Genomic DNA, 16,383 nt, shown 5'->3' on the forward strand with positions numbered 1-16,383 from the left:
TACATCATCCTAATCTGATCATCCTACCAAAAACTATACACCCTGAGTAATCTCCACGCGCCCCGTGAGATCCTCCTAACACAACCGCAGTCAAGCATTCCCATCTCCATCCCTGTCCGTAGGGTACGAACCAGTAGGACTGTCCTGACTCTCATCTGAGGGCAAAGCCCAGATTTCCACAATAGTGTAAAGGGTCACCAACCAGAAAATAACAGTTAACACATAGCAATTAAGTTTTTGAATGCTCAAAACAACTTTTTAACTAAGCATGCATCTTAACAGGATTTTCCATGTGCGAAAAGTTCATACAGTACATTGCCAATGAAAGTGAAGGTAGAATGCAGTTCTCGATCTCCTAATTAACACATGGTAAAACAAAACATGGATAGATTCATGAGCAATTAATCATACAACTAAAAATGAGGATTTTCACTGAGCCAATCGATTGGGCAATCGATTGGGGTGAAGATTTTTAATGAAAACAGAATCCTGGGCTGAATTCAATCGATTGGTAAATCGATTGATTGGTTCCTGAGCCCCTGGTTTCGAGCCAATCGATTTCCTAATCGATTTGGTGAGGGATTCTTAATGAAAACAGAATCCTGGGCTGAATTCAATCGATTGGTAAATCGATTGATTGGTTCCTGAGCCCCTGACTTAAGGCCTAATCGATTGGGCAATCGATTTCTTAACTGATTCCTTTGAAAATTGTTTTCGAAATCGATTGGCTAATCGATTTTGTGAATTGGCCAAGTCCCTGTTTACCCATCCAATCGATTGGGAAATCGATTTCCCTGATCAGTTTTCCAAAAATTCATGAATTAACCTAAGTCATTCCTAATCAAGTCCACAACCTAACACTTAGCAATTCCTACGCGATTACTACGACACACGAAGGTTCGATAACCATCATACTTACACACAATAAACAACACATAACACTTAACACCTTCATCTCAGTTATCACGATAAATCAAAATTCGAATCACTCAATCATAAACTCAAATCAAACATGACTCGCGTGCCAGGCACCCTAATGCAATGCGTATATGCCAAAATGCATGGACTCGGAATTCCAAACCAAAACCCTCCTCGAAGGGCCGTAAATCATAATTGTACCGCCTATCGCAGGCCAAAGTACCAATTACCGAGGTGCCACCTATCACGGGTCAGCACGATTTACTAAAATGCGTAAATCATAAACGTACCACCTATCACGGGTCAGTACAGTTTACCGAGGTGTCACCTATCACGGGTCAACACGATTTACTAAAAGAAAAAGCGGGAATCGTAAATGTACCACCTATCACGGGTCAGTACAGTTACCATGGTGTCACCTATCACGGGTCAACACGATTTACTAAAATATAAATCGCAAACGTACAACCTATCACGGGTCCGTACAGTTTACCAAGGTGCCACCTATCACGGGTCAGCACAATTCACCAAAAATGTAAATCGTAAATGTACCACCTATCACGGGTCAGTACAGTTACCATGGTGTCACCTATCACGGGTCAACACGATTTACTAAAATGTAAATCGCAAACGTACAACCTATCACGGGTCCGTACAGTTTACCAAGGTGTCACCTATCACGGGTCAACACGAATTACTAAATAGTAAATCGTAAACGTACAACCTATCACGGGTCAGTACAGTTTACCAAGGTGTCACCTATCACGGGTCAACACGATTTACTAAAATATAAATCGCAAACGTACAACCTATCACGGGTCCGTACAGTTTACCAAGGTGTCACCTATCACGGGTCGACACAATTTACCAAATGAAATGCATGAGCATACACAGACTCCATTCACAACAATCGTTAAGCAAATGCAGATATTAAAAGATTCCCCATTTTTAATACCCATTTAACTTAAACGACTTTCAAACAACATTAATTAAATAAGTCATTAAGAGATTCCCCGTTCTTAATACCGATTTAACTTAATGATTTTCAAAACAAAACGTTAAGCAAACAGTCATATTAAGAGATTCCCCATTCTTAATATACTTTTGACTTAAACGGTTTTCTCGCAAAACATTCAGTAAACGAGTCATTAAGAGATTCCCCATTCTTAATACTCATTTACCGAAACGATTTTCAAAAACGATAGTTAAGTAACCGAGACATTAAGAGATTCCCCATTCTCAACGCCCAGTTAACTTAAACATTTTCCTCAAATACACATTAAGTAAACCGAGGTATTAAAAGATTCCCCATTTTTAATACTCGTTTAACTCTAATGGTTTTCAAATTCCACAGAAACAAATTCAAACATACTTTCACATTCAAACCATAATTCACAACAACCACACCAATTAACAAACATCAAGTACGAACACACCGAATATACCGAACACAAATCACGCAACATAACACCCAGATACATCAAATTTCATTTACCCATAATCATACACAATGACATTCAAATTCATTTACCACGAAACATTCATCACTATAAACAAAACCTAACTCTAAGGTTTTTACCCATAACGCACTAGTTTCGTTTTTCCCCAAATCGATACATTTAACCCTAACAAATTCCTTCCCACACAACTACAGATAAGTCCCTAATGCAAGCTAGAAGTTTGGAAGGAGCCCTTACCTCAACGTTAGCTTTAACGCGCGTTTCCGGTACCACGAGTAATTCCGGTAAAATCTCCGCTCGCAACGCCGCTTCCAAATTAGTTCACTAGCACCGTAGCGTGGTGGTGAACAACTTTCCCTTCTCCGTCCATGCGAACGGTTGATCTTTTCTGGTAAGTTGTGTCAGTGGAGCCACAATCTTAGCAAAACCTTCGATAAACCTCCTGTAGTACCCTGCCAGTCCCACAAAACTTCGTATGTCAGTGACAGTCTGAGGCTGTTTCCAAGCAAGAACCGCCTCAATCTTAGCCGGATCTACAGCGATTCCTTCCTTGGTTATCACATGTCCCAAGAAATTCACTTTCTCTAGCCAAAATTCACACTTCGACAGATTGGCATACAATCGCTTCTCGCGTAAAATCTCAAGAACTTGTCGCAAATGTTCTCCATGCTCTTCTTCGGTCCTTGAATAAATCAATATATCATCAATGAATACCACCACGAATTTATCAAGGAACGAATTAAAGATCCTGTTCATGTAGTCCATGAAAATTGCCGGTGCATTGGTAACTCCGAACGGCATAACCAGGTATTCATAATGTCCGTAGCGGGTTCTGAAAGCTGTTTTCTGAATGTCTCCTTCCCTTACTCGGATCTGATGGTAACCCGACTTCAAGTCAATCTTCGAAAATATCGCGGCCCCTCTCAATTGATCCATCAAATCATCGATTCGTGGCAAAGGATAACGATTCTTGATAGTTGCCTTGTTGAGCTGTCTATAATCCACACATAGGCGCGAGCTTCCGTCCTTCTTCTTAACTAGCAAAACTGGAGCACCCCATGGTGATACACTTGGTCTGATGAATTTCTTCTCCAACAAGTCTTCAATTTGGCCTTTGAGCTCATTTAATTCCAATGGCGACATTCGATAAGGTGCCATTGAAATGGGTCCCGTTCCTGGGTGCAAATCAATGAAGAATTCCACTTCTCTTACCGGTGGCAATCCTGGAATTTCCGTTGGAAATACATCCCGATACTCGTTGACAAGTATCACATCTTCTATTTCCACATTTATCTTTGCCTCTACATTTGCTAGAGACAAAAACTCATGAGTCCCTTCACTTAGCGACACTCGGAGTTTGTTAGCAGCTAAATACTTAACAACTCCTGGTTCGGGGAAAAGAACCAATTTCCGAGCACAATCCAAGATCACATAGTGATAAGACATCCAATCCATACCGAGGATGACCTCGAGTGATTGTAGCGGTAAACAAATTAGATTAACCAAGAAATCCCTATTCTGAATAGTCATTCGACAATGTAAACATGCTGAATTTACGGTTAAGGTCTTAGCAGGCGTGGAAACAACCAAATCAAAAGGTAAAGCAGACACAGATAACTTCAAGCGATTCACACAGTCCATAGCAATGAAGGAATGGGTTGCCCCCGAATCAAAGAGTGCAGTTAGAGTGTTACCTGCAATCTCACAATCACGCTGAATCAGATTACCAGATGGATTTCCCTCTTCAGCATTCACACAATAAATGCGTCCTCTAGCAGTAGGACGGGTAGCCCTAGCTACATTCACCACTGGTTCCACCTTTGGAGCCGTGCACTCCCTTGCCATGTGCCCCGACTTCTGACAATTGTGACAGATGGGGATGTTAGTGGTACAAGCACTAGCATAGTGTCCTTCTTTCCCACATCGGAAACATCGAAGCACTTGCCCCATTTGCCTTCCGAAATTCTGGTTCCCTGGGCGACTCGGTCCACCGTTGTTATTCTGGGGGCGATTATAAGGTTTAGCCACTTGTTTTCCCCTATTCTGATAAGTCGCCCGACTAGGGCCTCCCGAATTAAAATTCCCAACTCGGCTAGCCCTCTTGTTCTTCATATCTTCCACTTCTCTACATTTCTCTACCAGCGCTTGGAAACGTTGAATTCCCAAAGGTAAGACGGAATCTTGAATCTCATACTTCAATCCGTCTTGGAAACGATGACACATGAACGGTTCATCAATTTCTTCACGGAAGAACCTGAAATGCCTCGATAGTGATTCAAATTTAGCAGCATACTCGCCCACAGTCAGGCTCCCCTGGTGAAGTTTCAGAAAGTCGTCACCCAACTTAGTCCTGGTACTCATCGGAAAGTATTTGTCTAAAAACTTTCTTTTGAACGATTCCCAGTTCACCTCCTCGTGGGCTGCTCCCATCAACAACCTTGCACTCCTCCACCAGTATTCAGCATCCCCTAGCAACATATACGTGGCATAGCTGACCTTCACTCCAGCCTGGCAGTTAATCATATCAAAGATTTTCTCCACTTCTTGGATCCATTGATCCGCCTTCTCTGAACCCTCATCCCCCTTGAACTTAGGAGGATTGTAACGACGGAAGTCTTCCAACCCTCTTGATTCTGCAGCACGGATCTCTCTTCCCCTCTTTTCAAGATCCCGTTGAGTCTTGGCAGCGGTCTGTGCAGCGACAGAAGCAGCCATGTTGTTCATAGCCTCCGCCATTTGGTCATTCCTAGCGTTGGCTCTCGGAGCGTCATTCCTTCTGGGCGGCATGGTTTCCTATAAGAACCATCATCAAGTAGAGTTTTAACACTACTTCAAATAATTCTAAACTAACGTCCGACTAACAACACACAATTAAATTGGACTTGACAACTCAAGTCACCTAAACCGACACATGATCAGATAACAACTCCTAACTTATAGGTCGACCTACAATCTATAACCAAGGTTCCACAGCTCCCAAAGAAAACTAAACCTATGCTCTGATACCACAATGTAACACCCCGTTTTTCAAAGCGAGGGTATATTTTTTTTTTTCTAAAAGTAATTAAAACGAACAAAGAATAAATCAGGAAATGCTTTTGGATAAATAATTGAGTCATTATAATTTACAAGCAGCGGAAAAGTTTCTCCAATTACAAATCCAAAACATTTCTACATAAACATCAAATGGTACATGGAACCCATTCAAAGATGATATAAAACTGATAATATTTGTATAAGTACAGTTTTCCAAAACTAAAATACTCCAAACCAAAAAGAAGGACCCCTAGTCCCTATACATCATCCTAATCTGATCATCCTACCAAAAACTATACACCCTGAGTAATCTCCACGCGCCCCGTGAGATCCTCCTAACACAACCGCAGTCAAGCATTCCCATCTCCATCCCTGTCCGTAGGGTACGAACCAGTAGGGCCGTCCTGACTCTCATCTGAGGGCAAAGCCCAGATTTCCACAATAGTGTAAAGGGTCACCAACCAGAAAATAACAGTTAACACATAGCAATTAAGTTTTTGAATGCTCAAAACAACTTTTTAACTAAGCATGCACCTTAACAGGATTTTCAATGTGCGAAAAGTTCATACATTACATTGCCAATGAAAATGAAGGTAAAATGCAGTTCTCGATCTCCTAATTAACACATGATAAAACAAAACATGGATAGATTCATGAGCAATTAATCATACAACTAAAAATGAGGATTTTCACTGAGCCAATCGATTGGGCAATCGATTGGGGTGAAGATTTTTAATGAAAACAGAATCCTGGGCTGAATTCAATCGATTGGTAAATCGATTGATTGGTTCCTGAGCCCCTGGTTTCGAGCCAATCGATTTCCTAATCGATTTGGTGAGGGATTCTTAATGAAAACAGAATCCTGGGCTGAATTCAATCGATTGGTAAATCGATTGATTGGTTCCTGAGCCCCTGACTTAAGGCCTAATCGATTGGGCAATCGATTTCGAAAGGGATTTTAAAAAGGCTGATTTACAAAATCGATTGGCTAATCGATTTTGTGAATTGGCCAAGTCCCTGTTTACCCATCCAATCGATTGGGAAATCGATTTCCCTGATCAGTTTTCCAAAAATTCATGAATTAACCTAAGTCATTCCTAATCAAGTTCACCACTTAACACTTAGCAATTTCTACGCGATTACTACGACACACAAAGGTTCGATAACCATCATACTCACACACAATACACAACACATAGCACTTAACACCTTCATCTCAGTTATCACGATAAATCAAAATTCGAATCACTCAATCATAAACTCAAATCAAACATGACTCGCGTGCCAGGCACCCTAATGCAATGCGTATATGCCAAAATGCATGGACTCGGAATTCCAAACCAAAACCCTCCTCGAAGGGCCGTAAATCATAATTGTACCGCCTATCGCAGGCCAAAGTACCAATTACCGAGGTGCCACCTATCACGGGTCAGCACGATTTACTAAAATGCGTAAATCATAAACGTACCACCTATCACGGGTCAGTACAGTTTACCGAGGTGTCACCTATCACGGGTCAACACGATTTACTAAAAGAAAAAGCGGGAATCGTAAATGTACCACCTATCACGGGTCAGTACAGTTACCATGGTGTCACCTATCACGGGTCAACACGATTTACTAAAATATAAATCGCAAACGTACAACCTATCACGGGTCCGTACAGTTTACCAAGGTGCCACCTATCACGGGTCAGCACAATTCACCAAAAATGTAAATCGTAAATGTACCACCTATCACGGGTCAGTACAGTTACCATGGTGTCACCTATCACGGGTCAACACGATTTACTAAAATGTAAATCGCAAACGTACAACCTATCACGGGTCCGTACAGTTTACCAAGGTGTCACCTATCACGGGTCGACACAATTTACCAAATGAAATGCATGAGCATACACAGACTCCATTCACAACAATCGTTAAGCAAATGCAGATATTAAAAGATTCCCCATTTTTAATACCCATTTAACTTAAACGACTTTCAAACAACATTAATTAAATAAGTCATTAAGAGATTCCCCGTTCTTAATACCGATTTAACTTAATGATTTTCAAAACAAAACGTTAAGCAAACAGTCATATTAAGAGATTCCCCATTCTTAATATACTTTTGACTTAAACGGTTTTCTCGCAAAACATTCAGTAAACGAGTCATTAAGAGATTCCCCATTCTTAATACTCATTTACCGAAACGATTTTCAAAAACGATAGTTAAGTAACCGAGACATTAAGAGATTCCCCATTCTCAACGCCCAGTTAACTTAAACATTTTCCTCAAATACACATTAAGTAAACCGAGGTATTAAAAGATTCCCCATTTTTAATACTCGTTTAACTCTAATGGTTTTCAAATTCCACAGAAACAAATTCAAACATACTTTCACATTCAAACCATAATTCACAACAACCACACCAATTAACAAACATCAAGTTTCATTTACCCATAATCATACACAATGACATTCAAATTCATTTACCACGAAACATTCATCACTATAAACAAAACCTAACTCTTAGGGTTTTACCCGTAACGCACTAGTTTGGTTTTTCCCCAAATCGACACATTTAACCCTAACAATTTCCTTCCCACACAACTACAGATAAGTCCCTAATGCAATCTAGAAGTTTGGAAGGAGCCCTTACCTCAAAGTTAGCTTTATCGAGAGTTTCCGGTTCCGCGAGAAATTCCGGTAAAATCTCCGCTTGCAACGCCGCTTCCAAAGTAGTGCACTAGCACCGTAGCACGGAGGTGAGCAACTTTCCCTTCTATCTCTTCGAGAAAAGAGGTTTGGATCTAGGAGAAACGGAGGGGTTTGTGTTTGGATCTCAAAAACCGTATTTCTTCGTTTTCGAATCAAAGAGGAAGAGTGGAGTTACGAAAACCTTGATCTAACTCACACCCAACCTTGGGTCACTAGCTTTGAAGAAAGGAAGCAACGAAAACGAAGAATGGAGAAAGGATGGATTTTTGGTTAAAGCTCACGTGAGTGCAGAGGAAGAAGATGGAAAATTCAATTTTCCCTCCTTTCTATTTCTTTCCTTTGCTTTTCCTTTCTTCCTTTTTCCTTCCTTCCTTTATATACTATTTTCTTTTCCTTTTCCTTCCTTCTAGTTTTCCTTTCTTTTTCCCTCCAAGCAAACATATGAATATAAAATAAATATAACTTAACAAATATCTCAAAATCTAGATATTTATTAAATTACCGTTTCACCCGAAACGCCTTAAATTAACCGTAAGGTATTTTCCGCAGTTAAATTCAATTTATTTATCGACGAGAAATTCTAATTGGCATCGAAATATCTTTTTGATTATAAAACTCCAAAATATTATTAACTTTGGCTTAAAAGCCTCCGAGCCAAAATCCAAAATATACCAAAAATACATAAAAGGTACTTTAAAATTATGGGTCTTACAAAACATGACCTTTAATTCTAAGTTTCTGTTCAAAATCTTGCAAATTTAATCAATTAAGAGAAATACATTTTCTTTTGCTAAAATATAATGAGCTAAATCTCTAATTTTACTATTTCTTTTTTATGGAAACATCTAGTTTTACTTAAATAAAAAAAATTTAAATTTTCCTTTTGAGATCAAATTTTTCTGTCTTTCAAAATCCAAAATCCTTTACATTGTAGCAATTATTTTAATGAATTTCTTACTTTGAAGTTAAACATCAAAAGATATAAATTTTACATTGAAAGTTGTGTATTCAATATTTTCAATATTTGAAAGGTCAAAATTTATTCTTTTCAATATAAATTTTTACTTTTGTATTCGTAAGGGCACTTGTTAATATGGCCTTAAATCTTTTTAGTGTATTTTAGTTTTCAAATAACCACAAATCTATTATAATATATTAAAATAGATTCTCACATATTGTTGTGACACATCATTCAATAGTATGCAATTTCATTCAAATATTGTCACCTCAACAAAAATCATACGTGGCACATCCGAAAGACATATTTCATCCTCTCTCTCTTCCATCCTCTTATTATTTCACTTTCAATTTGATTTAACATATTTTTTTTATTATTACTATTTAACATCGATGAAAATAGACATTAGTTAATCAACACTCATTGCTCCTAAATCGTTATTGATAATAATTTTTCTATGGTTTTAACTACTATTAATATATTGGTCATTTTAAACGCTTTTCAAGACATATATAAATGACAATAATTTATGAAAGTTATTTTATATAATATATTATTTATTTAGAAATTGGAAGACAATAACACAAACACTTTAGTCTCTATACAACTTTTTTTTATATGTTCATTTTACGTGCTTTTATATAAGCAAAACATGTGAGAAATTTTACATTTTTTTAGCTTACATCTTTGAGTTTTAATTCTATTTATAATTATAATATATTTTGACATGTTTATGGTCAATTGTTGTGTAGATAGAAGTTTGTGTAAATACATCAATGTTTTTGACCAAATTGTGCTTATATTTCATTATGCAGTATGTTATGTGTCATCCAATATATTTTTCATATATACGCCGAAATTTCAATACATTCTGTATCATATATTATTTATGTTTATTTAGAAATTGGAAGACAATTGCACATACAATTTGGTCTCTATGCAAATTTTTTTTTTGTATGTTCATTTTACATGCTTTTAGCGTGTGAGAATTTTTTTTTTTTTTTTACTTTACATATTTGAGTTTTAATTATATTTATAATTATAAAATGTTTTGACATGTTTATGGTCAACTACTGTGTGTATAAATATTTGTGCAAATATATCAATGTTTTTGACTAAATTGTGCTTATATTTGGAGTATTTTATGTGTCATCCAATATGCTTTTCATATATAAGCTAGGTTTTTAACGGCAATACACATATTAAGTTTCAGTGATATAATATGATGACAATTATGCTATATGTCTCACCTTATCTTTAGACTCATATAGTCAAATAGTGTAGCACATACAACTTTTAAGTGTAGCACATAACTCTAAATTTTTTCAGATGAAGAATAATAAATACTTAATGTCTATATATCTCACATTTTTTGTTTCTACAATTGTTTAATTTCTTCCAAAATTTCCTCAATCTGAATATTGCATATTATCTTTAATGAAAAAAAAAATAGCTCATTATTAATGAGATCTACAAAATATTTTATAGTTATCTTTTAAAGTATTTATACTCCATTTTTTATATAAAAATTTATTAAAACAGTCCCACAAACTAAGATCCTGCCATATCTTTGCTATATAATTAGTATCTTATTAAAAATAAAATTGAAACTTCAATATTCACTTTGTCGTTATAATTTTTTTTTAATAATTGTTATTATTGCAAAGCACTATGTGCCTCCTCTAATTCTGAATTTGTATCTGTTTAAATTGTCAATAATTTTTTTTCTTCTTATAATCATTTTCACACACCTTATGCAATTAACTTTCGGATCACAAACCCGTCACTGCCTCGAGAAAACCTTCTGGATATATAACAATTCCACTTTATTAATTCAAAAGGAAACCTCTTTGTAGATCAATTATTTTCAATGAAGTAGATAGAGTTGGAAAATTCTTTTTTTGCACTAATAGTTTTTGAGTAAGTGATATTTTGTAATATATTATACGTATTTGCTCATTTTTCTCAAAATTTTGATTGTTGTTAGTTTGAATATCGGTTTTGGAGGCATATTTTATCTCATATGTGACATGAAAGTATAGTGCCTCCCAAAATACAAAGAAGATTGTCCATATTCAACTTTATAGTAGTGTTATTATTGTGTCTTCAGAAGATTTAGAACTATGTGTCGTTTATAGATAAAAGAATAATGTTTAGTATTTAGATTGAGAAATTATTTGTTGTTTTTTTTTTTCAGAGATGTATTATGTTGTCAATTTTTTAAAAAATACTACTTATTTGAAGTTTCTACATTTGTTTTACTTCTACTCAATTGTACAAACACAAATTGTTTTTTGAAAATTCTCAAGTCAAGTTGTATAGAAGCCTCGTACTCAAAACATTAGAATTTAGATTTGTCATTTCTTTGACAAGGTTATAATGAAATGAATACTAACTGACAAAATCATATATATTTTTGGCTAAATACCACTTGTGGTCCCTTAACTTAATTCTAGTTAACGTTTTAGTCATTTATCTTTTTTTTTTCCCGATGTGGTCCTTCATTTTAATTTTAAGTGACAATTTGATATTTTATGTTTTAAAATGTCAACAATATTATCCTTATTTTTTTACAAAAATTCATAAAACATTTCAAACAAAACTCATAAAACTAATTATCATCCTCAATATAATGTAATTTCATTAAATTCATAACTTAAATCTTTAAATAGGCTCATATTTTCATCTCCAACAACATCAAATAAAAAATGACAAATATGAGTTTATTTGAATATTTGAGTTACGAATTTGATTAAATTTATTTTATATTACAAAATATAATTAATTTTATGGATTTTGTTTGAAACTTTTGATGAATTTTTTTTAAAAAAAGGATAACAATGTTGACGTTTTAAAACATAAAAGATCAAATTATCACTTAAAATTAAAATAAAGGACCAAATCGAAAAAAATAAATATAAAGGACTAAAACGTTAACTGAAATTAAGTTAAGGGATCACAAGTGGTATTTAGCCTATATTTTTCTAACAATATTTTGACAATAAATTTATATTTTTGCTTCTACTTTTTCTAATAATATTTTTCGAATAAGAGAGCTACTAGAGTTAAATTAAAATGTTAGTTGCAACCATTTTTACTCTGATTAAAATAACACTCAATTTTTGACAACACGAGTAAAAAAAGAGAATGACAAATATGATTTTACGATAGATAATTTCATATGTTAATATTTATTAAAATACTTTTAAGGTTAATATTTATTAAAATACTTTTAAGATTTTTAATACTAAATATAATTTATGGGCTTTGTTTGTAGGATGGTCTTTGTAACACCCCGTTTTTCAAAGCGTGAGTGTATTTTTTTTTTCAAAAGGAATTAAAATAAAACAGGAAAATAAATAAGGTAACACACGTTTGGATAAATATTTCAGTCGTAATAAAACGACAAATAAGTCAATAGAATTTACGAGCAGCGGAAAAATTCTTAATCCATGAATTCAAAATATATACATAACAAAAGTAGTACAGTCTTCCAGTTTAAAAATAAACGCAACCCCAAAAGAAAGACATCCGTTCCCTCTGTGACAACCTAGTCTGATCATTTTACAAAACAACTAAACACCCTGAGTGATCTCCACGCGCCCCGTGAGATCCTCCTAACGTAGCTGCAGTCAAGCGTTCCCATCTCCACTTCCGTCCGTAGGGTACGAACCGGTAGGATCGTCCTGACTCTCATCTGAGGGCAAAGCCCAGATTTCCACAATAATTGTAAAGGTCACCAACCGAAAATAACAGTTAACACATAACATTTAAGTTTTAAATGCTAAAAATAACTCTTCAACTAAGCATGCACCTTATCAGGATTTTCAATATGCGAAAAGTTCATACAATACTTTGCCAATTAAAAATGAAAGCAAAATGAAGTTCTCAATCCCCTAATGAAAACATAACAAATCAAGACATGGATCAGTTAATGAGTAAGCAAACATCTAACTCAAACTGAGGATTTTCACTGAGCCAATCGATTGGGAAACCGATTGGGGTGAAGGATTTTAATGAAAACAGAATCCTAGGCTGAACTCAATCGATTGGGAAATCGATTGAGTGAGTACTGAGCCCGCTGGTTTTAAGCCAATCGATTTCCAAATCGATTTGGTCGAATATGGCTGAGTCCCTGACTTAAGGCCCAATCGATTGGGCAATCGATTTCTTAAAGGATTTTTGAAAACTGATTACGAAATCGATTGGCTAATCGATTTTGTCAATTTGGCCAAGCCCCTGTTTACCCATCCAATCGATTGGGAAATCGATTTCCCTGTGTATTCTTTCAAAAATTCATAACTAACTCAATCACATTCATACATAATCTCAAATCCTAACACTTAGCACTGATAACGCAATCGCTACAACATCATTAGTTTCGAAATAGTATTGCAAGCAAACATGTTATCACCAAATTCCAAAACATAACACTTAACATTTATAACACAATTAATACAACATCATGGGTTTCAAAATGGTATTGCAATCCAACATGTTATCACCAAATTCCAAAACATAACACTTATAACACAATTACTACACATACCAAATGAACCAACAATTCACAATTTAACAGGGTGTAGTCTCTCACGGACAAACACCTGTGCAGTCTCTCACGGACAAACACAATTCCCTCAGGAACGTAAGTCGTAAACGTACTACCTATCACGGGTCCGTACCGTTTACCGAGGTGCCACCTATCCCGGGTCTGCACAACTTACCAAACGTAAATCGTAAACGTACTGCCTATCACGGGCCCGTATCGTTTACCAAGGTGCCACCTATCACGGGTCTGCACGATTTACCAAAACATACATAAGTAAACGAGACATTAAGAGATTCCCCATTCTTAATTCTCATCTAACTTAAACCAGGGCGTAGTCTCTCACGGACAAACCCCTGCGCAGTCTCTCACGGACAAACGCAATTCCCGCAGGAACGTAAATTGTAAACGTACTACCTATCCCGGGTCCGTACTGTTTACCGAGGTGCCACCTATCCCGGGTCAGCACAACTTACCAAAACATACACGAGTAAACGAGACATTAAGAGATTCCCCATTCTTAATTCTCATCTAACTTAAACCAGGGCGTAGTCTCTCACGGACAAACCCCTGCGCAGTCTCTCACGGACAAACGCAATTCCCGCAGGAACGTAAGTCGTAAACGTACTACCTATCACGGGTCCGTACCGTTTACCGAGGTGCCACCTATCCCGGGTCTGCACAACTTACCAAACACAATTCCCTCAGGAACGTAAGTCGTAAACGTACTACCTATCACGGGTCCGTACCGTTTACCGAGGTGCCACCTATCCCGGGTCAGCACAACTTACCAAAACATACACGAGTAAACAAGACATTAAGAGATTCCCCATTCTTAACGCCCAGTTAACTTAAACGATTTTCAAAACAAAATATTAAGTAACCGAGACATTAAGAGATTCCCCATTCTCAACGCCCAGTTAACTTAAACAATTTTCAAAAAGCAAATATTAAGTAACCGAGACATTAAGAGATTCCCCATTCTTAACGCCCAGTTAACTTAAACGATTTTTCTTAAAACAAAATATTAAGTAACCGAGACATTAAGAGATTCCCCATTCTCAACGCCCAGTTAACTTAAACGATTTTCAAAACAAAATATTAAGTAACCGAGACATTAAGAGATTCCCCATTCTTAACGCCCAGTTAACTTAAACAATTTTCCAAACAAAATAATAAGTAACCGAGACATTAAGAGATTCCCCATTCTTAACGCCCAGTTAACTTAAACGATTTTTCTTTAAAACAAAATATTAAGTAACCGAGACATTAAGAGATTCCCCATTCTTAACGCCCAGTTAACTTAAACGATTTTCAAAAACAAATATTAAGTAACCGAGACATTAAGAGATTCCCCATTCTCAACGCCCAGTTAACTTAAACGATTTTCAAAACAAAATATTAAGTAACCGAGACATTAAGAGATTCCCCATTCTCAACGCCCAGTTAACTTAAACGATTTTCAAAACAAAATATTAAGTAACCGAGACATTAAGAGATTCCCCATTCTCAACGCCCAGTTAACTTAAACGATTTTCAAAAACAAATATTAAGTAACCGAGACATTAAGAGATTCCCCATTCTTAACGCCCAGTTAACTTAAACGATTTTCAAAAACAAATATTAAGTAACCGAGACATTAAGAGATTCCCCATTCTTAATACTCATTTACTGAAACGATTTTCAAAAACAAACATTAAGTAACCGAGACATTAAGAGATTCCCCATTCTTAACGCCCAGTTAACTTAAACGATTTTCAAAACAAAATATTAAGTAACCGAGACATTAAGAGATTCCCCATTCTTAACGCCCAGTTAACTTAAACGATTTTCAAAACAAAATATTAAGTAACCGAGACATTAAGAGATTCCCCATTCTTAACGCCCAGTTAACTTAAACGATTTTCAAAAACAAATATTAAGTAACCGAGACATTAAGAGATTCCCCATTCTTAATACTCATTTAACTTAATGGTTTTAAATTCCACACAAAACAAACTGAAACAAATTCTCACATTCAATTCATAATTCACACCAAAACACATCAATCAACAAACATCAAGTATGAACATGCCAAATACGATGAACACAAATCAACATAATAAATTTCATTTATTCAAAATCTTACATACATGAGGTAAAATCATTTTTCCCAAAACAATACTCCAATCCTAACACAATTCGTTTCCACACAACCACAGATAAGGCCCTAGATGCAAACTAAAAGTTTGGAAGGAGCCCTTACCTTAACGTTAGCTCAAACGTGCGTTTCCGGCACCGTGAGTAAATCCGGTAAATTTTCCGCTCCCAACACCGCTTCCAAAACTGTTCCGCTAGCGCCGTAGCACGGTAGTGAGCAACTTTCCCTTCTAACTCTTCGCGAAATGAAGCTTGGATCTAGAAGAAACCGATGGGTTTGTGTTTGGATCTCAAATACCGTTTTTCTTCGTTTTCGAATCAAAGAGGAAGAGTGGAGTTGCGAAACCTTTGTTCTAACACTCACCCAACCTTGGGTTACTAGTCTTGAAGAAAGAAAAGCAACGAAAATGAAAATGGGAGAAGGAGGGAAAATGGGTCGCGCACGCAGGGAGAGGAAGAAGATGAAGTTTTGGATTTTCTTTCCTTCCTTTTTCCTTTCTTTGTTTTTCCTTCCTTTCTATTTCCTTCTTTCCTTTATATAACCTTTTCTTTTCCTTTTCCTTCCTTCTAATTTCCTTTCTTTCTATTCTCTCCAAGCAAACATATATATATATATATTAAA

The sequence above is a fragment of the Cicer arietinum genome, chromosome 5, assembly GCF_000331145.2.
Source record: "Cicer arietinum cultivar CDC Frontier isolate Library 1 chromosome 5, Cicar.CDCFrontier_v2.0, whole genome shotgun sequence".
NCBI lineage: Eukaryota > Viridiplantae > Streptophyta > Magnoliopsida > Fabales > Fabaceae > Cicer > Cicer arietinum.